General features: G+C 38.6%; 1 protein-coding gene across 2 annotated transcripts in view; it reads right to left on the reverse strand.

Annotated features, from left to right (window-relative positions):
- The window catches only part of LOC112156038 (phosphofurin acidic cluster sorting protein 1), a 56,329-nt gene that overhangs the window by 25,342 nt on the left and 7,706 nt on the right, over nt 1-23,281 (reverse strand). The window lies entirely within an intron of this gene.

Consider the following 23,281-nt stretch of genomic DNA (forward strand, 5'->3'; position numbering starts at 1 on the left):
AATTGCATTAAAATCCTGGGAGAAAGTTGATGAAAATGTTTGCTTTAGCAAATGTGGCTTTTGAGGAATGAATAGACACAAAAAGGAGAGAACACGGCTTCATATCACCAGAACAAATAGAACTATTGCGTATTTTTAATAGCCTTGAAGCAGCTTTTGACCTTATTTTGCATCAAATTTAATTTTAAAAATGCCATTAAATACTAATAAAAGACTAAAATGGGAGCTTGAAGTGGTTGAGCATTTATCTGATGAGCTAAAATCAGACTTAACTGGCTCTGATGTTTGCTCAAACAACCTAAAACCAACACTTGGGAGCACAAAAACACACACTAAATGCTGCTGGAAGTCGTAAAAACACACAAACAGATCGGAACCGCTACACTAAGATCAACAATTGGTGTTCAAAAGCTGTACTAGACGAGTACTAAAACACTTTATGGACATGCACACGGTCAGGGGTCGGTCTGCTTATGAATTCATATCGAGGAATAACGTGAGTAATCTCCGGTCCTGAGGGAAAGACGCACAATAGAAAGCCAGAGCAACAAGAGAACATGACAAGAATACAGAGAAACTGACAAAAAATTGAAAATATCCCCCAAAAAATACACAATAATTTCACATAAACACAAGAGGAGGAAGCTAAAGTAAGATCTATTTTCACGTCATTCTTCATTACGCCTGGCATGAATCAATAGTCCAAACAGGACAGAGGTTACGTGAGGACATCTGGAGTTCTCCTCAGACCACATGGGGCAAACCTTTACTTTTCACCCCCCCTGAAGATTAAAGGCAGTCAGGCAGGGTGGACAAAAGGATTTGACTTTCATCCCAGCACAGCTCTCCAGCCTCTCTTCCTCTTATCTGGGACTCTCCCCCCCGACCCATCGCCACTCGCCGCCTTTCATCAGCCTCTGAGTGCTCCCATTCCAAACGCACGGCGGACGAGTGGCCTCCACCGCTGCTGATGCAACGCAGGGGAAAGTCCAAACAATGCCTCCGAACCAAAGCCTTCCCAGCTGCCGATAAAAGTGGGCAGGAGAGACATAATCCATGAATACAAACACATTGATTTTTTCGTTTTTCAGCCAAGTGCTGCTTCTGCCTCCACCTGCTGACTGAGTGGGATGGATGGAGGTGGAGGCAGAGGTCAGTTTTAGATGAGTGAGGGGGTGGGGGGCAGGTAGGTGTACTTAAATGTGGATTACATCAGTTTGTCAGATCAGAATTATAAACTCCTATTTGAACTCACCAGTTTGACTGGATCTTTGTAAAGTTTATAATATTAAAGTTTCCATTCAAAATGTGGGTTTCAAAAGGGGTTTCAGTTTCAATTTTTCAAATCAAGTAAGAGTTTGGATTACATTACATAAAGTTTAGTCAAGCTTTGGCTGTTTTGTTAGACATTTTAATTGCTTTATTTTGGAAGTATGCGTTTTTATTTTGTCTCTACATGTTTGATCTTTTTCTATAAAACGTTAGAAAACGGTTTGATCTAAAAATGAACACAGAGTTGAAGTTTTTTTGAACAGTTTCAGGTTAATTGGGGGAGTGCACAATGGTACAGTGGTTAGCGCTCTTTCCTCACAGCAAGAAGGTCCCCGGTTCAAGTCCCGGCTGGGGGATCTGAGATAGAATCACTGATTGGGGACATTTCTGTGTGGAGTTTACATGTTCACACTTAGCATGAGTGTACTGTGGCCCTGCGACAGTCTGACAACATGTTCAGGGTGTACCCTACCCTACAGTCACCCTACAGTCCCCCACAAGTGACAAAATTTCAGATTTGGCAAAAGTGAATCGGAATAGAGCTGTGAAAGCAAAATTCTGGATCAAGATTCACAAAGTTTGCACTGTTGTGACATTTCACACCAAGCCTCTTCCAACTGGTTACATGTGCTAGTATGGGGGCATTAAGAGTCCAGTGTGACATCATATGCTAAAAGCAGGTTCAAAGACCCACGTTACCTGATGTGAATGTAGAATTAGAGAAAATTGGAGAGTAGTAAAAACAATAATAACAACACTAAGGGTTAATAATGCTAGTAATTCATCAATTTTAGAGATGCTCTTGAATGTCAACCGAATTGTTTCCTACTGTCCGCTTGAGGATTTTCAGAAACAGACCAAAGCAGGGTCAGTACAGGCAACCACAGTCATATGGTAAAGGTCACATAGTCTGCAGGCAGCCAACACTTCCTTTATGGACCGGCGCTCACTTCTGCTGCACAGCCTGTCACTGTACCACAACAATCTGCACTGTTATTATTTACAGCAAAAGAAGCAACAAGGCAAAGGCAGGAGTTCAAAAATGAATCGCTTGACAACGGCGTTTGAGAGTCAGCATGGAAGCTTGCTGATGTGCTTCACAGTAGGGAAAATCAGCAGCTTGATTCCATGCTCTTGAAAAAATAATTACAGGCCTGTTTCCAGGCATCAACAGCAGATATATAATTATAAAGGCTGCACGGTATAATGGGGGAAAAACAAAAACATCAGACTTCCTGGAAAAGTGGCCAAGCTACGAGTTTGATTCATTCCCAACGGGGATGAAATCTCTTGGAGCCAAATCTATTTTTCATCCTGATAATTGGCTCCAAGACTCACTGGGTCGTTGAGGAAAAGCATTGGTAATTTATTTACTGCTTTAAAAAAAATTATATATATACATAATGCAAGTATTGGTGTTGATTCTAGGTCATATAGCAACAAAACAATGTGACAAATGTAATAAAATCAAGAAGAAACTTTGCAAGTTTTACGTATAACCATTCGCTAAAATATCTGTCGAATAATTTAAAATGGAATAAGATGGATTTTAAAAATGTATGCTTTAATTAACTGCCAACAAAATACTGATTTTACATAATTTACTTTACAAATTCAAATTAAGATATCATTTTAATTTGGTTTGTTTTTAAATGTCCATTCAAACCCATTTTTTTTTAATAAAAAAAACTTAATATAAAGTAATTAAAAATAAAACTTGAATTTCAATGAATTTTTGCACAAAGATTAGCTCAGGTTTTACAGGAAAATGTAAAGATAAATTTAAAGTTCCAATCATTTTTTAATTTATTTTCATAGCGTTCCCAGAGGTTTTTTTTAATTATGACAGTTTAGTTTTCAGGCAAAATAAAAAACTTGTGTCGTTTCTGGGATTTGAGTTGCACCGGAGTATAAGTCGCAAGAGCCAAAAATGTCTAATCAAGAAGAAGAAAACCATATACAAGTCGCACTGACGTTTCAGAACAAATCCGCCAAGCCCAGCGTAGCTAAAAATAAATAAATAAATAAATGCAAAAATACCAAGAAAAAGAGGAAAACAATCAGACTCTCTTCCATGTTTGTTTTGGACGACACTTCTTCTTCTGCTGTCGCAAATACTTCGAATGCAGCACCCTCTAGTGATTGTTAGCTGAAACAACCGCTAAAAGACAACCGATGTTTACTGGGAAAATAACAAATATATAACCCTTTTGATGTCTAAAAAACCAAAAACACAAATAAGTATCTCCCGAGTATAAGTCGCACCCCTGGCTAAACTTTGGAACAAACTGTGACTTAAATACTGTAATTTTTAATGAAAAACATTTAAATGTAAAATGTATGTTGGTAGAGTTGATGAGTAAAATAAAACATGTTGCACAAGCAGAAAAAGAGTTCATTTTCACTTGATGACCGAATAAAAAATGTAAAAAATAAAGGTAAATATAGCACTGTGGTTGTAGAACTCTACATGTGGAAGTGAGAACGTGTTCTAAAGTGAACTAATTGACGTGTCCATGTTTGACTCTTGTAAACCTGTGCAGGCTGCAGTCAAAGTTTCAGCAGGCTGTCCTCTGTCCCAGCTGAACGCCTTCAGTCCATTTGGAAAATAAACTTTAAGGACTTCACAGGAAACTTTTTTCGTTGGCCCTCAGCCTGACGACACACTCTCCAGCGGACTATATTTACCAGCATGTTTAAACAAATAAATCTGTTGAAACAGTCCCACCACAGCCATGAGGAGAAGTGAAGCTGCTGGGTTTAAAAAGGTTAAAACCGGATCTTGTAGAACGTCCATTTGTTATACGACGGATCTTTACAATGGGTGATATTTTCATGGAAAAATGTAGAAGTCAAAAAATAAGAAGTTATTGATGCAGTGAAGTGATCATGTTTAATAGAATATAAACTTTAAAAGCAACTGCTATTAAAGATTTCATTATGAAGGAGCAGTTTCACTCACCTCTGACTCACAACATGCAGTTTTTGTGGAGCCGCTGCTGATATTTGAGAGTTTATTTGCTCAGAGAAAAGGGTGTAGGTGGATGAAACGGGGGGACGTGATGGAGGCAGGAACTGGTTTGATATTGTATGTAGGCAGGCTGACCTACGATCTCTTTTAAAGGCCAGTCGCATAGACTGAATGTTTATCCCAGAGCAGGAATGGAAAACAAAAAGGAATATATAGAAATATGTTTGCATCTAATGGAGAGAAAATTGATGAGTCACCCCAAGTACATTATGGCTCATTATATTTATGGGGAGGTGTATAGCAACAATTCTTCTAATAGCACCCACAATGCAACTTGACATTCAAAAGGGCAAATTATCTTTTAAGTATAAGAGGAAACACACATTTTAAAGCCCATTACATAGATTATTGTGACTTTAAGACGATAATTTTCTCTCTGAGCCTTCATATATGTATAGTGGATTTTTCAATTAACTAAACAGACAAAACTTAAGAAATTATTATAATCTTGTTTTCAGGTGAAACTAGAACTCCACGAGACATTAAAGCTCATCAGAGTTCAGAGAATTGTAATATTTAGGATGATGTTTCTGCATCAAATGTGTGCTTTTTAATGTTTCCAAAAATAATTTTGAAATATGTTTTAATGGTTTACTCTTCATGTCTGTGACGTCATTATAATCTCCATAAAAAAAGAAATAACAACAGTGATTTAAAGCCCCACTCTGATCATCTTTGGATCTATTTTCAAATCGTTTCAAGTGGTCTTTTAAATATAATTATGCTGTTTTTAGGCAAAACAAAAAGAATTGCCCTGTAAAAAGTGAAACATTGTATTAATTAACAAAGTTCTGTCATTTTTTACATTTAAAAATGTTATTTTTGTATTAAATTGCATTTTTAAGTCGAGTAAACCATTTAATTGTCATTTTAAAATGTTACAAATGAAAGAACTTTTATTAACTAAAACATTGCTTCACTTTTCTCAGTGTATGTTGTTTTCTAGAGCGTAGTTTCTGCAGATCGGCAGGAGTTCATTAGAAATTCCTCCCTAATTGGCACAGAGTAAGCCTTCACTCATTTCCCATCATCCTTGTTTTTCTAACAGTCTCTCTCGCTAGCTTATAACCCCAAGGTAAAATAAGAGATGCAACAAAAATGGAGAGCAATATTGGAGTTATCCAGCCGAACAGTTTAGGGCCAGCTCAGACGAGGAAAACAAAGACGTTCATGGATCTATGTGTCTGCAGGTGGATGTTTCAGAATGAAGCAAAGTACAGATTGCTGAAACAAACTACAATTTGAATAAGGAAATACAACTTTTAGCTTATTTTTCTTAATATATGTCCTCCTTCATCAAAAAATGCTGCAAAAAACACTTTAAAAAACATGATTTTGAATTTAGAAAAGTGCCATCTTTTCCTTCTAGAAGTTTTGGATTGATTTCATTACAGATAAGTATAAAAAGAATCTTAGATCTTTATGACCAGTAGTGGTACCTGTATATGATCAAAAAGGGAATTACTTTAAAAGGTTCTAGAGAAGACTACTATCCACTTGTGGTTTTCTGAATTCTAGAAATAACCGTATGTGGGTAAATCTGAAGGTCTATGTCTTTAAGGGGAAGGTACCTATGGTTGCCTTGACAACAGCCGGTCAGGGGTGGTATGACCTTGACATGTAAAATAAACAACACAACGTGGTGCATACCCAGAGGGGAAAAAAAAAATAAAGTCTTTGCACCCACCTCCACCTCAACACCTTGTTTATGTTCCACCTGACTCCCAACACTTCCTTTACTCTTTCCTTTAAGTAACAGCCTCCTTTCCTCAGCATATGATCTCCCTCCTGTCATCAGAGATTCACGCTTAACTACAGTAGGAGTGCTTTCCTTACAAAAACACAACTCTGGTCCTGTCCTTTCTCAGAGCGCTCGCTTCATCTGATCTCCTGTCTTAAATAACATGGCGGTCCCTCCTCCCCTGACCGACGCTGATCAATGTCAGCTCTGGCACCATCCTTTAAAGGCCTCTAGAGCTCTGATCCTACATGTTTTTGGGTATTTCCTTTGTTTGGTTCATTCTCTTTGGAGACTGATCTGATGACTAGTAAATGATGATAGAAAATGTTTAAACCAAATTTAAAATCTACAGCTTCCTGAATTGAATTAAAGCTAACTAGAGGATTTGAAAAATCAAAATAAATCTTTTGAGTTTTCAGCACAATACTCAAGATTACAGAGACATGCAAAAAAGCACAATCAATAGTATCCTGCCTAAATAAAAGCAGCTAAACTCTAAAAGCACAGAGAAAAAAATCTAAAATGATCAACCTGCTGTTAAAAAAAAAAAAAAAAAGGTTTAGGACAAATTAGAGTGCTCGGAGTTCCCCAGCGATCATCTTTTATTTTAGAAGCATTCCCAGTGGTCTTTTAACTACTTTTATGTCATTTTTAGCCCAAATCAAGGAACCTGTATTGATTTTTAGGATGCAATTTCTGCAGAGTGACAGTAGCTCATTAGAAATTCACCTCTAAGCTGTGGGAGGGGCCATTGGTGCGAAGTGGCTCCGCCCCCTTCCCCTCCCATTAGTGAAGTTTACATGGGTAGAGAAGTTTACATGCAACTGTAAGTACTTCAAGTACGGTAAGTAATGATGTGTTTTCTTTATCGCAAATTTTTCAAGTTATAAACTGGCCAATCAGGTGCCTCAATGAGAGCATGTGGTGCTTGCTGGTCCAACCACAAACGTTTGAACGATTAACAGAATCTCAGACCAATCACTTCTTGCCAGCGTCCCAAAAAGGTTGAAATCAAGCGATATCCGTACCGCGGAAAAATGGTGACGAATCCACTTCATTTTGTTGGAACCCGAGGTCCATCTCCATCTATGTTAATGGTAATAACTTTTTGTTTTAGCATGACTGTTTAAAGCTATAAAATTGACAGTTTGTATTTTCCGAACACTAGTAGATGTGTGGTAATGTAGCTTACCAGCGACTAATGATGATGTCATCAAGTGGTAGTGTCGTCCCAGTTTGAAGATACTATTCTTCCGTAACTCTCCGTTTGGAGGGCTAGATGTAGAGGTAGGGCAAGAATTCAGATTTGGCCTGTTTAGACTCTCTCCCACTAGATTACAGCCCCTCATACCCCAAACCTCACATTAGCAGTGCAACAAAATTGATGAGTAATATTAGACCTATCCAGACATATTGTTTTGATCCAAGCTCAGACGAGGAAAACGAAGATGAATCTTTTTGTCTGTAAATGGTTGAAATTACAATTCTTTTCAAAAGATATTTTTGCAACAATTTGAATAAAGAAATTCTCAGAAAGGTTACAACTTTCTATATCATCAGAAAAATTGCTACAAGAAAACCAAAAACATCATCTTCATCCGAGTGGGTCTTTAAGCAACAGTAAGCCTCACATCACTTAATGTTTAAATGAAATGTCAGTAAAAGACAATAATATATTTTTTTCATTTCCTCTTTACATAAATATAAAGCATGCAAATAGGGTCTAGTTGGGGGTTTAAAAAAAACACAATCCAAAGGTCCAGTTGCAAGTGTTGAAGGCTGTTCTGTAAACCTTTACCGAAACATTAAGATTACATTATATTTAACCATGTTTATTCTTCTGGCTGCTGCTTCCTAGGAGGAAGTTGCCACAGCAAATGCGTGAGTCTGAATTTGTTTTTTTTTTTTTTATGCCGGATGCCCTCTGTGACACAACTGAACTGTGACAGAACCTTTTCTTGAAGCAGCAACTTCCTGTTTGCAAGCACTCACGAGATAAGGAGGGAAAAAATAAAAATAAAGAAAGTGATGAGGTCTTAACTGAGCAACATCTAAGACTGAGGTTTCACTGAACGCCACCAGCTTTGGATGCCAAAGGTGTCGGCTTTCCGTTGTGTCTTGATGTGTTTAGTACTATATGAGTGAGCGAGTGTGTTTGAGGAGGGGAGCGATGTCTAAAAGTATCTACAAATCCACAGGAGCTCCTACAGGGACAAAAAGACAACAGCTCTCATGCTAATGAACCTGTGCACCAAATCCCGAGCTCACACAGGCAAACACTGCATGAAGACTGTGAGGGTCTGAAGATAAATGAGAGAGGAGCGAGAATAAACAACTTCTCGTAGTATGGATGCTCGTGGGCCAGAAGAATAACAAACGCTCGCCTTCTGACTAACAACGGCCTTAAAATAGCTCTTGGCTGAGCGGACGAGGCATGTGAAGATGTCAACAGCTCGCTTGAAGAAGACATTCCGCTGCTCTGAATTCCACTACAAGAGCAATTTTAAAGTCCTGTCAGGCTCTCAGGCGGCATCACTGCAGTAAAACGTTGGTGAGAATGTGACAGCAGGAGTCTGACGCTTTCATTCATGAAACGACAGATTATGAATCAATGAGTGATTCAGCCGTCCTTGGGAGGAATTGATTGGATCTAGTAATGACTTTTAAAAATAAAAGCCGTTTAGGGAGGCTTGCTGCGTTTGATAGCTTGATGGTCTCTGCTCTGATTGATTTGCGGCTCATCCAGAACATGTGGCGTCCTTTTTTGGGTTCTCTTACCCCACACTAAGAGCACGGGCTACAGCAGCAACAGAATGAGTCATAAAGCTCCGCAGTCTGCTCTGCCTCTTATCCGCTACATGACAGCCGACAGACAGACAGCCAATGAAGAGATGAGACCGTGGAGAGCAGGGAGGAGAGGGCTGCGGCTTTACATTGGGTCTCCAGGACATCAAATACTAAAGAGATTGTGTTTCTCCAAAAAATGTGGGTTAGAGCAGAAACTCCAAGACAGAGGGAGTGTGCATGTCGCTCCTAAAGCGTGGACCGGTTATCTGCATGCTGGTCACGTCCACAGACAGACTCCAGTGAGGATGAGGCTTCTTCACAGCGGTGCAGCACGCTGATGCTCCGTTATCATGAGGACAAACTTAAGGAAAATCGGCGGGGAGTCACGATACTCGGAGCTCAAATGACTGAAACACACTTATTCATAAATACAAAAAGCTCTTGATGATATTTTTAATCGGCCATTTCAACGAGCAATGAACTTTATCTTGGTTTAATGACAAAAAACATAAGGAATCTCCTTTGTAAAGCTAATTTTGGTGAGCCTCCTTTTTTTTTCTTCCTAAGCGGCTCAGTACTAATGAAAAGTTATATTCAGAAATGCAAATGTCAGATGCAAGTGGGAGGAATCGCATTAAACAGCGTCTGAATCATACTGTGTTCTCATCTGACGGCAAAAATGTTTTTGCAGGAAACACAGTTCTGTCCTTTTTCGTTTCCGTTGGCATGCCGGGACAAACTAAAGGCCTGATTTAAGTTACATTTAAGGATCAACAAAGTGTGATTCCATTTAATTCAGTGGGTAATCAGTGTTTTATGTAATAAAGTCCAAAAATCTATGAGTTTAATACAATCTTTGTGATTTTAAAGCTAATTTAAATTCTACTGGGCCCTTTTTGGCCAAATGTTTGCTCATAGAAATGTTGGGAAAGGTCAGTTTCTTGTTGCTGAACGTTCTTTTAATCGCATTAAAGCAAACACCGGTTGTTCCCATAAAGCCTTGTTCACACACCGTCCTCATACAACCACTTCCAATCAAAAGTTTAACTTGCGTTCACGAGTCGCCACACAAGTTTCTATGACCGTTTTCAGGCTTTACGTACAAAAATCGCATTGAAAGTTAAACTAGGTTGAACTTTGACCAATCCGGGACTTAGATTTGGCAATGACATATGGATGACTTCCCTTTAATTCACAGAGGGGTGAACCGTTTGAAAATTGATCATGGAGGAGAAATCAGCTGGAATTCTATGACACCAATTCTTTCCTTTATCGGAATGGAGCTGTGAAGGAAAAAGCCTAAAGCAGAGGTGTCAAATATACGGCCCGCATCCCAAGATGGTTTAAGGTTGATTGAGCTCTCGTTGGGGTCAAATTGACCCCATCCTTAAATTGATGTGTGATCCCTCCCATGACAAAGGTGGACAAGATTTTATGTCTGCCACAGACACCAGTGACAATTAAAAATTATTGGAAAAAAAGTGTGCTGTCTTGTAGGGTCCATATGACCCCACTTTTAATGTAAACATGCCTAGAATAGCACAAAGATTAATCTAGTCTAGTCATGAAGAGAAAAAAATATGAGTGTTGATAACCAGGATACCGTACATCTTCCAGTTGTGTCCTTTCTTCAATAAATTCCAGCTCAAAAAGGTGTTCTTTAGTTTAGACATGAGGTTCCTTTAAGACCATTAATGGCGGAGCCTCAGGAATCAAATTGTTTTACTTCCGGGTAGGAAAAAACTCACAAAAAATAACTAATAATTCATAAATAATTTGTTTTTTAGTGTTCCAAAGGTAATATATAATCATATATATGGATATAGTTCACTCTAAAAGGCTTAAGAAAATCATGGTATTACTGCAATGTCCAATTCCGCCACTAGGGGATGCAAAGAGAAGGAAGTACCGGCAGAACAAGAGATCAAGAAATGAACAGGATTTCTTCGCAAGGGCGTGCCACGTCTGGGTAAGATGCAGTTCGGTTCCCTCATCGCTGTTAAATTGCTATAAAAATGATCAGGTGTGACACCACAATTACCAAAATGTCGTCAAAAAGATACAAATAATAATAGCTCTAATAATAATAATAATCAATGTGCCAAACACTCAACCCTACATTGCATTTTGATGAACACGTCTGCTGAATAACTAAGTGTAAACGGGACACACTTAGGTTATGTCACAAACATGGAAACTGCTCCTAAATAAATAGCAGGGAACCTCCAGAAGACGTGAACATACAGACAGCTGCAGCCCACCGGCGTTTTATCTCCCCCCTCTCTTCTGTTATCAATGTTTAGCTAACAGGAGCACAGCCTCTATTCCTGCTGATTCATATTACAACCCGATAGCGGCCTGCTCATTACTCAGGACAAGAAGGAATGCCCTCAAACATGCACACAGAGGAGGGTAATTATGGTTTCGCTGATCGATATGCAGCATGCTCTACATCCTGCACAAGCAGAATGGGCAAAGCAATAGAGCACAATAGTAGAAATGCTTAATCATGATCGAGAAATCAAAAATGTGCCTTCTATTAATCAGTTTTCCTTGAGAAAATGCTAACTATTTTACCTTTGAAAACAGAAGCTTATGCTTCAGCGTTGGTGTTCATTTAATTACTATAACTCGTCAATCGTTTATGCTTTTTCCATTAATCCAACAGATTCTGAAGCCGAGTACAGCAGCATTGTGCTGATATGTAACACTTTCCCGGGTCCCAAGCTGCAGAAATTACCAAAATTACCAATATTGCATAAACAGTCGAAGAGTTACGTAGTTCAAAGACCATATTTCCTGTCATCTGCGACAGCTCAGATAATGAAAAATATATTTTTCATGCAAGAAAGTGCTACAGCTCTACAGTGCACTGAAACAATTTGAATTATTAGACAATTGTGTTAAACCTTAGTTAGTTTTCATGTGATTAAGTAACCAAAAATGTCTCTTAAATAAACTTCCACAGTTTCTTGAATGTCATGTGTACTGAAATGTGAATTTGTCTATATTTTGTCCAAGAGAAATTGTCCAAAATTTCACCATAAAAATCCCAACTGATCCAAGCGCGTATTTACAGGGTGTTTCTCTGATCTCTACAACCAGCATCCTTTGAAATAATCTCTTTTATGAGATTTTTTTTCATGCCTGCTTGACAAATTCAATCTTTAGAGACGAGGTCATACACTAAAATGGAAAACTATGAATGGAGTATTAATCCGAGCCAATTATAAATTATAAATAAGTATCTTGTGTATCTAACAGACACAATTTTAGACATTATGTTGAGATTTCTGAAACTGAATCTCGTGATTTTGTAATACAGTGAAACATCCAGCACAGGTACATCCAAACAACAAAGAAACATGCTCAAGTGTTCTTGTTTTCTTTAGCTGGTGATCACAAGTGGCTTTTTAATAAGGTTATCTGGGATTAATTAGGGTTAAGTGTTGATTTACAGACACAAGTATGTTTTAAGCCTTCCACTTGTTTGAAAATAGACACTTTGGCTCTAAAATTGGCAAATTACAATATTTTTGGCTTTTTCTTAAACACTTTAGGATTTTATATAGTTGTATTTATTGTAATAAGAAAAGCATGAAGTAGAGGGAATATTTGTCTTCTGAAAACCCCTCTTTGTTACATGAATATAACTAAGCTTTATTTTGGAACTTTTTTTTTTACTTTCAGATATTTGACACTGCAGGAAAAGTCTTTTCTCTGAACTAGAACGAAACAGCCTTTTCTCTGAAAGCGTTTTTTCCTGGAAGACTACAAAGACGTGTAACAGGAGAAAGAGGAAGACTGACACAGAACACTGCGACAATAACCTCAGATCCATAACAGACTGAAAACTACAGATAATAGTGTGCACAATTTAAATTTTATAATAATTTAAGAGCATTTTTGTCGTGTGTGTCGTTTCTGCCATGAAAATATCCAAAGATGTTAGCTTAAACTGCTGGTTGGTTTAGAAGTGTGTGTAAGCCTGTGGCTAAAGCGACTGTATATTCAACATTTAGTTCTATGCATAAATTGTCTGTAGAAGTGGGTCAAATACAAAGTACAGCTTTTTCCCCTCTAACATTTACCTGTTACACTTTTTGTCTTTGTGTATGTGTGCGTTTGTGCATATATTTGTGTGAGTCTGATGAGACAGCCTGATAATAAATCTCATCGACCTTGCATATGTAAGTGTCCTTCAGTGAAAGTCTAAACAGAGCTGACCAATCTATTTTAAAAGTATGTCATGCACTTTTAACAATGGCTGTCTCTAACAAGGTCTTGGCCACACCTACAGCATTCGTGTTCCTGTGAGGCCGCCTTACACTACTTCTTCAGTTTCTTATCTATCCTGGTTGAACCAGCTGCTAGCAAAAGGCTAAACTAGCTCTTTTTCTGTCCCTCATCCTTTGCCCAATCCCCACTATCCATCCACTGTTCCATTTCTCCTCTGGCAAGCCCCAAATCTCCATCTGTCTCTTCTGATAGCACCTCTGCCTCCCTCCATGCTTCATCCTTCTGCTCATCTTCCTCTTCTGGGTTTTTTTTTTAACTCCCTTTCAGGACAAGCTTGGTACTTTTTCTCTCTAATTCAGTTTTCCTTTCTTTTTTACATTTAATCGTTTGATGTTCTGCTTTTTATCCATCTTTGTTGGTTTCTTAAAGTCATACAGTCTTTATATGCAAAAGTAAATGCTACCTGTAAGCTTCTAAATTTCAATCAAACTGATTCAGAAGTACAAAACACTGGTTTTGGGTTAGCAACGTGTTAGCAACGCCTCATAAAGGAATGTAGCCAATAATCAATAAATCATACACAGTTCTTAGAAAGTGCTGGAGGCAGGATATTATTGATTTTACAACAGCAACCTGTGGGCTGGTGGAAATTTAAATCTGGGCAACTTCTGGTCAGCAGGCCAGACTTTGGACATGCCTGATCTATAAATTGCACTTACAGTGTATGTGCAACTTTCTAACTGGAGTAGGAGTTTGTATTGTATGTCATTAAGAGCACCAGAGCTTCATGATCACCAGTATGGATAGCATTAGCAGAAAGGCATCATATGGTGATTGACGAGGGCTGCACGATATTAGAAAAACTGGCGATGGGCGATATTAGTGATCAATACTGCAGTGACGAAATGACTTGCAATATCTATTAGATGCTCTTTGTGCTGCAGTAAAACGTGCTGGATCTCTCAAACAGAAGTTGTGTGTCACATGTTTAACAGTGGAGAAAATGATTAGAGGCTAAACTAATTATGAGATAAAGGTCATCTTGTGTTTGGATCAGCTGAAGCACTGCAACAAGCTGTTTGATAACTTCTAAACAACCAAACCTTTGGAAAGTGATACAATGTGGAGAGATCCTAAAAGCCATTGGCGGAACAAAAAATAAAATGATTAAAGATTAATCACAGAAATAAAAAAAAACTCTGTTTCCCTTTGGGACGTCTTGTTAGGGTATATTTATGGATTCCAGGCTGCAGAGATAGATGCATCTAGACACAGCTCCTCTCCTTATGATGCTCCTATACGAGCATATGAGCTCGCATCGATGAATAAGCACATCAATGTGCCAGCTCATGTGTGCATGTGTAAGTGAGAGTGTACAAACGTATGTATGCGTCAGGCTGAGTGTGTGGGAAAAACAGACCGGGGATCAGATAGGGTCAGTGAATGCATCATAAGTAGGGTATGGATAATGCATAGCGTGGTTGGAGTGTGTGTATGTGTGCATTACCTTATGGACAATGTGTGCTTCATGCAACACTGCAGGAGCACTATGGGGTTTTTCCCAAACAGCCATGTGTATCTGTCAGTGTGTTTGTTAGTGACTCACAGCTGATGTGAAACTAGAACAGATGAGAAAAAGATCAGCCATTAAAACTGAAAAGTGTTCATATACTGGCTCCAGCAACCCTGTGTCCGCAAAATAGTTCAGAAAATGGATGGATGGATTCAAAAGCTGTTTATTTCTCCATAGAAGTCTATGGAATATCAGCTTCTTGGAGTCAGCAGGTACTTCCTGTTTGGAACATGACGGGGGGAGGTTATTTAATGTTCCAACATATGTGTTTATTGTTATGCAGAACTTGCAATGGGAGTTTCAGATCCATCAGAAATAAAGGAAAATAAGTCAGTAAAGAATATTGTATGGTGAATAAAAATGCTGCATGGTGGTAACAGGGTGTCAGTACAACACAGTTTTGAACAACTCGTCTATTTCTGTGACAACTATGTTTTTTTTTGCTTTTGTTGTCAGTGGGGGTCCAGCAATTCAATCCACACATTCAACCCCTCAAGGCCAGATCAGGCCGTGGCCCTTCTCCACTTTGTGCCTTTGCGCACAGCAGGAGAATATTTGAGCTTGAAGGCCGGCGATCATTTTCTGATGCTCAAACGGGCTCGCTCTCTACACATATTGATGTGTGTGGGTGGAGGCCGCATTTTTTTGAAGAGTTAACTCTGCATGTGATTGCGAGTGCATTAGAAGTGTGAGCTGCAAATGGAACACAAAAAATGTGAACATGTGGGAACTATGAGGGGAAAATGCAGCAAACATGGCAACATTTGGGCTTAAACTAACTAAAAAAGCAACACAAAAGAACAGTTTCCTAGAGTTATTGTTCTTGTCAGGTGTTGTGTAACCCTTTAAATAATTTATTATGCGAGGGGGACAATGCATATCAATGAAGGATTCGTAAACATGAGTATAGACAATGTTTAGGTCCAGAGATGTTTCTAATTTCAAGGTTTTTCATTGATGTTTCTATTTTATATCTAAAAAGCTCAAACTCATGTTAACAGGAAGACTTCCAAAATGATTATTACATATTCTGCTACTTAAAACAATTTAAAATCTTTCTGTCAACAGCTTAAATCCACCATGGGTTGGTAATGACTGTTAACACAAAGCTGTCTGGATATGTAAACTTGTAAACTCACAATTCTGGTTTCTTTCAGATTAAATGATGCAAGACTTTTTATTTAAAAAAAACAAAACTTTCTCAAGGGTTAAATCTAAACTGGATTTGTGTGTAAACAAATAAGAGGAACACAAAAAACAGGAAAATATCAGTCATAAAAGTGTGCACTTAAAATTAAAATAGACTAAACCATGTGTGTCTTAAAGACTTCAGAGAAATGGTTAGAAATTAATGTAAAACCTCATCTGCCAGGTAATTATTCCAAACTGCTAATATATTTTTAACTGCTTTTAAAAAAGTACACAAGTTAAAGATTTAAAGTTTATTCATATTTTTGTGTCGTTTAAAACCAAAATACCATTTTGTACAACAGTTCTTAGGGAAAAAAAGTTGGAAGACATCCGTTGCAGTTTTATGATCAACTCTTTCTACAGAAAGGAATCAGTTTGTAAAGACGATGTTACTAAAGGTAAAAGATGGTGGCTGAAGACAAGTATGTAAGCAACAAACAATTTATAGACTTGGTGTTTACTGGAAAGACAGGGAGGCTCGAAAGGCTGAAAGAGTAGAGAGGTGAAAACATGAGGAGAAGCGATGACACCAGGAGAAGCACAAGACAAACCGCCTGAGGAGAAAGGGAGGCATGCAACGCTTAATTCTTCAATCAACTCCCGTCCCACAGCTCCGTCTCCTCTTTTCCACTCCAGCATCTCCCCTCCCTTTCACTAACTATCGCTTTGACACGGCCTTCTCGGTTATTTTGCTTCCATCAACCTCTCCTCCTCTCCCTTTCATCCACTCAAGCCCATTTTCTCTCATCCCCTGCCTCCTCCTCCTTTCCTTTGATATTACAACTCCACCCTGACTTTTAACACTTTCTTATTCTCATATCTCCTCTGTTGTCACCTAATGTTTGCCATATCTTAGGATAAATGCAGAATCCTCACTGCTTGAAAAAAAAAAAAAAAGTTTTTAAAGCTTCACCAAATCGTCCTTGATGTGGTGGAGAGTTTCTATTCTCATGTGGTTGACAGCACCAATCTAACCAACTCTAACAACAATCAGCCAAGTAGTGTAATATTTTACTTTATTTTTTAATATTGTTGTTGCATAAATAAGTGTACACCCTGAAATGGAGTGGCAATCCATCCAGAGTGTACCTATCCTACACTCACCAGTGTCTAGGACAGGCCCCGAAAGGGCATTAAGCAGGTTTGATTTTTTTTTTATTAAATGGATGAATGGATGATTCAATGGGTTCAGAAAATGGATGGATGAATGGATTCAGAAAATGGATGGATGGACGGACGGCCGGGCAGGCGGGTGCAAGTACGGACGAATGCAAGGACGTATGATTTTTCTGTAAGAAGGAACTTATGTGTATACATAGGTAGGTATATATGTATACATGTCTGTACATCCAGTATGTAAGGATGTATTGATGCATGGATGGATGTAGGAGTGTAACGATTTCTTTTAAGAACGATATGTCATAATTTGCCAGTCGGTATTCGTTCATTTTGAACTATCCAATTCCCTGACCTGAAATCGATCCAGAACATCTGTAGCCAATTACTCAACTAGCATGACTCGGAGTGTGTAAATCATCAGTTTAAATAGAGTTGCATTTTTGATGCAGCAACAAAGAAGATGAGATAATTGAATTCTGTAAACATTGAGCTAAAAATCAAAATCCCTAACAAAACCTCAGACAGTGTTGCTGTATCTGTATATATTCCTATATGTAGAAAGCAGAAACAAGTAGCAAATAAAGTGACTTTATCCTGTGTTGCCCTCATGAGTCTCAGGTGGATTCTTAGCAGATGCTGTTATGTTTAAAGCCAAACTACCCCGCAAGAGTCTTTCAGCTTCAGTCAGAGCAGGAGATGTTTACCAGCCGAGTCCAGAGGACGGTAACAGTCTCTAGATCCACACTGACACTGGGTTGAGTTGCAAATTCACAAAGCTGCTAATGACTCATCTTTCTTCCATCACATTTATTTGCTAGTTGTAACTGAATAGCCCCACTTTCTAGGTTTAAGGGTGGCGCACACGGATAAACTTCACTCTTTCTTTTAGTCTGTTTTCACACAGTCTCAGACTGAAAAAAACTGACCGGATCATCTGGAAAAATCCTCTTCTTCCAACTACTGATCGTCGAATTCCCTGAAAGAAAGCTCAGACCAGGAAGAAAGGCTCGCTAATGCTACTAATACAAAGCACTGTTACCATTCACTCACTTCCTCTTATTAGCCCTCCTGATACTCTTTTGGAGCATTCACACAACGTGAAACACATGACAGTTCTGGACGTAAACCTGGATCTCGTTCTCAGGCAGACCGGGTTTCCATTCGGCGATCCACACCAAGGATTCAGGTGAGATTTCATACCTGTTCAACAAAGCAGGTGAGGAAACAAACCCTGGTGGGAATCAAAGCTGCTAGTGCATCTTTTAAGAAACCCAACAAATATGCTGACAGCTGCTGCGGTAAATCTACTAGATCATTAACAGATAAATCAGAAAAAACTTCAAAATTTTGCATTAAATTATCTGTTTAATTTAGCATAACCCAGACTAAAATCCAAAAGATTAATTACAGTTTACCACTTTATTTAGAAGAGTAAACGTTGCTTAGAAACAACACCCCGGAAACTGGACTCTTGTTTTCAGAATGACTTAAAAAGGAAATGATGACTCAGCATTTCCCTTTTAAACTACTCGTGCATTTATATTTACAAAACACTGATGATCACTACCAAAAAACCCCCAAAAAGGACCACAATATCTGGTGTTCTGATTCACAAAGATCCATTAGCTTCATCATATTTCTAGAGAAAATCTGGTCAGCGTCAATCAAGGTCTTGAGTTCCCCCCCCCTCACTTCATCTGCTCATGCCCCCAAGACGTTGTTCTCGGCTTTTTTCTTCTTTTTTCCCATCCTTTTCCTGCTCAAGTCTGTCTTTGCTGAGCCTGTGCAGTGACTAACAGTCACCCGGCTGACGTGAACTGACACTTAGCCTAAAGCAGTAGAACCCTGTCAAGACGTGTACGCCAAACGTATACACGGTCTGATGCAGGCTGCAAGACAGATCAGACCGTGCCATGCATTGGGCTGTAAAGGAAGACAGAAATCCATACGGAGAACAGTAACATAAGGCCACAGCCATCACACTGATCCTATGCTATGCTGACAGTATGCTTCCTCAATGATCCTGCCGTCTTTTGCTCTAATAGCAATGCAAGCTCAGCATTCATACTATGGGATGTCTGATAATAAGTTAAGGAATTTTGAACGTGTTCCAAGTCCTGCTTCTTTTCATGAGAAAAAAATTGCCTCATCAGAAATAATTTAATTTGAAAGAAAGACAGCTTTTGTAATGAAAATAAATCAGCACATGCCTGATTCTCATTAAGTATTCATGACTCGTCTTGATGCTCTATATGGTCTACAGTGACTTTATACCTTTAGGTGGTTCTACAACACATCATCCAGCACACTCGCTCAAACATACATTCTCATGATCACACACTGATGTAAGACCAGCTATTAACCTAATCCATTGAAGAAAAGTAAAGGGTTAGTGCCCTGCCCAATCACCCTTTGACATTTGGCTGGAGTAGCAAGGAATCCAACCACCAATCGTAGACTCTACTGCTAAATGTGAGCTCTACTGATATCAACACCCTGACGCTTAAGTTGATTTCCAGCTATGAAAAAGAGTCTGTTTTTGCTTTCAAGTTGAGACCAATTTAAGCTAATATTTGCATCAATAGGCATCAAGAGGTTAAAGTAAAGAACATTTAGTACTCGATTTCTGGATCGTGCTTCAAGTAATTGTAATACTCCATAAATATAGGGGCACTCAACTTTGTTGAGTTGTGTTGTTAGTTTTGTTTATACAGAGTGTTGTTAGGTATTAATCAACATAACAGAAAAAAATAGGGTTTCCCCTTCAATTACACCAAGCTACAATACCAAGACGTACTTTTTATCAAAATAAATAGTCTACAAAAGTTCATACTTGGAAAACAAAACATTCAAATAAAGACATGTAATACAGAAAATCTTTAAAAAAGAAAAACAAGACACAAATATCAAAGAAACTGAATTTCAGCTGATTTAAACAAGTGTATTTGTATAGTACATTTCATGTACAAAGATAATCAAGTCCTTTACAAGAAACCTTCAAAAGTAATGTTAAAGGACTGATTATTGAAGAAATAAAAATGTCAAGAAAGTTATAAAGAACTGAATTCGTCACTTTCAGCTGATCTGAGGTTTTCTGGATCCAGATCTGTGAAGCACAGAAGCTGAATGCAGCTTCTCCATGTTTAGTTTTGACTCAAGGACCTGACAACAGACCAGATCCAGATTACCAGAGAGGTCTGGCTGGTACATACTGGGTCAAGAGGTCTTTTACAAGGTTTTCATTCTCTTTTTATTTGACAATACATATTTCATCAAAATCAAATATTATTTATGTCACTTTTTAGTGGTACATAAACTTCTTATGGGTAAGGGATTGCAAAAAGTCTAAAAAGAAAGGCACCTCAATCATTAAATGTATTTTAAAAGTATCCAAAAAAGTTTAAGTTTTAAATAAAGATAAAGAATTATTCTTTAGATATAGGTTTTTTCTTAAATGGTTCTGGTACTGTCTTGAGATATATCACGATACATATTGGGATATGTATCGTATTGCCAATACACACCCCTAAATACAAGGACGTGGAGATTTTTAAGGTGGATTTTTTTTTTTTTGAAATCATTGATTCACTTTGTAACTTCAGTTTAGCTCACAACCAAGTTTGACACATCTTTGGCCCAATCTTTGCTTCCTTTCACTGAACTGTCATATCTTAAACTTCAAGAAGCAAAATCTTCCATAAATAACTGAATCACTCAAACATAATAAACACACTAATGCACATCCAGCAAAGTGAGCATCCACTGAATGCATCAAAGATCAAGGTAATAAAATTGTTTTTATGCATCCTTTTTTTTTAATCTTCATCCTCCTTTTTCTAGTGCCTCCCTCTTCCTGCCTCTCATTTCCTTCTGTCTTGCTCTACTTCCTCAGCTACAGGCAAGGACACGCTAAAGTCTGTTACTTCCTAAGGAGGTCAAACAAGCGTTTAGAGAAACACATGCACACAAAACTGAAAAAAAGGAAAAAGGCACATACTGGATTGAGTTACCATCCATTGTAGAGTTTGCAGTTTGTTTTTTATTTTTAATAAAAGTAAATATAATTCCCGCTTTGCTTTCATAGCAGAGAACTGAGCTGCCGTCCCCCATCCTCACCTGTGTGTGACCTAAAACATCTGTGTGGACGTCAGATGAGATAACAGTGTTTGTGCTGAGCGGAAGAGGAAAACGCCTCGCCAACGGACACATCCTGTGACCATCAAGGAGATAATACCAGGTGATGGTTAAAATGAAACGTCTGCTGATCCGATCTCACTCACCGCAACAGCAAAAGCGCGTCTTCCCTGTTACAAACACACAGCACAGCGCTGACCCCCCTCATTAAAGCATTCATGGATTATTGAGCAGAACGTCCGCCTAATCCAGTTTATCTTGAGTTGGGAAAGTGATGCCGTTGAAGCTCCATGTTCAGCGACCTGAACAGAGCTGCCACTGGTGCTGGGCGATCATATCAGGTTGACGACCAATCAGAGACACCGCTCCCCAGATACAGCCGTCATAACGGGCCGCGTGGATCAGAGTGACAGTGCGAGTGGAGCTCGGGAACAGCGACCGAGCCAAACGCCATCACAGAACAAATGTACTTGAGCTTCAGACGTCCTGAGCCTTCCTTCTAGGGTAGATCCATACAAATTGTTACTTACAATTTATTTATTTCAATCTTAAACCAGACGAAATGCAATAAATGATTGTCAATAATAATAAGCCGCTACATCAGGGTCAATCTGCATTAAGTGCATTACAGGCTTGCATTATCAGGCAGGTGAAAGCATGTGTAACACGAGCCGCTGGGGATTACATTTGTGAACACAATGTATTTGCATGGCCACAAAGTGTATAGTCTTGTGTTCACAGAAGGTCTGCCTGCATATCGTACCGATCAGCGAACAAGATCGAGTTCAACGGGACATAAAAGGAACGCTGGAGAGCCTTAGTGCACTTCTGTCAGCATCTTTTTATGTGAGCATCTATAACGCAGCCAATGACAACAAATCAAATGTTTATGACGCCGTCCATAAAAACGCTGGATGTGTCAACAGGTTGTGTATTCATGTGTGTGCACGAGTCTATTAGGCACTCGACTCAGCGGAGTGAAAGCTCTCCAAATAGGGCACTGTGGAAGACGAAGGAATGCTGCAGACGCCATAGTTCTGCTTCTGTGCTGTCCCTGCATACCTTATAGTAAGGCTCATTTCACTGAAGACAATGTAAGCACAAACAATATTGATTATAGGATTAAAAACCTGCAACACAAACTTAGAGGAAAGACAAACTGGTGAAAGTAAATCTTTAAAAGTGAAATTCTCAGAAAAATGTCACAATTTCTTTCTAGATCTGCAAAACTATACAAATTACTATCATCTATTGATCTATTTTCAAAGTCTTCCCTGTAGTCTTTTATTGATGATTGTCATTTTTTAAAAACCTGTCATTTTCTAGGACATAGTTTCTGCAGAGCGGCAGGAGTTCATTAGAAATTTGAAACTCAGTTGTAGGTGTTGGAGGCTTCTTTCTTTCCTGAATTGGGTTTTTTTTTTAGTTTTTTCCTTAGTGGAAAGGACGATCTAAGAGCAGGGATAGCCAGTTTTATTTATTCTGTTTAGCTTAGTTTAGCAGTCAGGTATTGTTTATATTTTATAAAAGACCTTCTGCTTTTCTACAATTACCGGCATGAAGCCCAATGAGGTATTTTTATTTATTTTTTGAGATTTTGGGCCATATAGATAAAATTTAATTGATTTGGAGCAGAGTAGGCCTGCCTTAATTTCCCATCATCCATCTGTTTACCCTCTCTCCCGCTAACTTACAGCCCCTCACACCCCCAACCTAACATTAGCGGTGCCACAAAAATCCCGATCAATATTGGAGCTATCCAGGCGAACTATTTTGATCCAGATACCATCTCTAGCTAAAAGTACTAAGGCACTGTGTTTGACTCCGCCTTAAAATTTGATACAAACACAGAACAAGAAAAACAAACAGGCACAAAACATCTTTAAAACCAGAGTGGCTACACTCGACCATAGGGAGTCACCTGTCTCATAATCACCTTTTAATTAATTTATTTTGTTTCATACACTGTTTTTCTTCTGTTCTTTACCATCACATCTTTTATCTGTTCATGCTGGAGAGCTCTTTTAACTGAATTGCCCTGGGGGGTTAATAAAGTTATCTATCTATCAGCTCAGAACAGGAAAACAAAGATGTACGCGGATCTATTGGTCTGCAAGTGGATGCATCTGAATGAAGTGTGGCTTATAGTATGTCACAGCTACATGCCTTTTCCAACTGCATTTTTTTTTATTTC

Source organism: Oryzias melastigma, linkage group LG18 (genome assembly GCF_002922805.2).
Source record: "Oryzias melastigma strain HK-1 linkage group LG18, ASM292280v2, whole genome shotgun sequence".
NCBI classification, from domain to species: domain Eukaryota; kingdom Metazoa; phylum Chordata; class Actinopteri; order Beloniformes; family Adrianichthyidae; genus Oryzias; species Oryzias melastigma.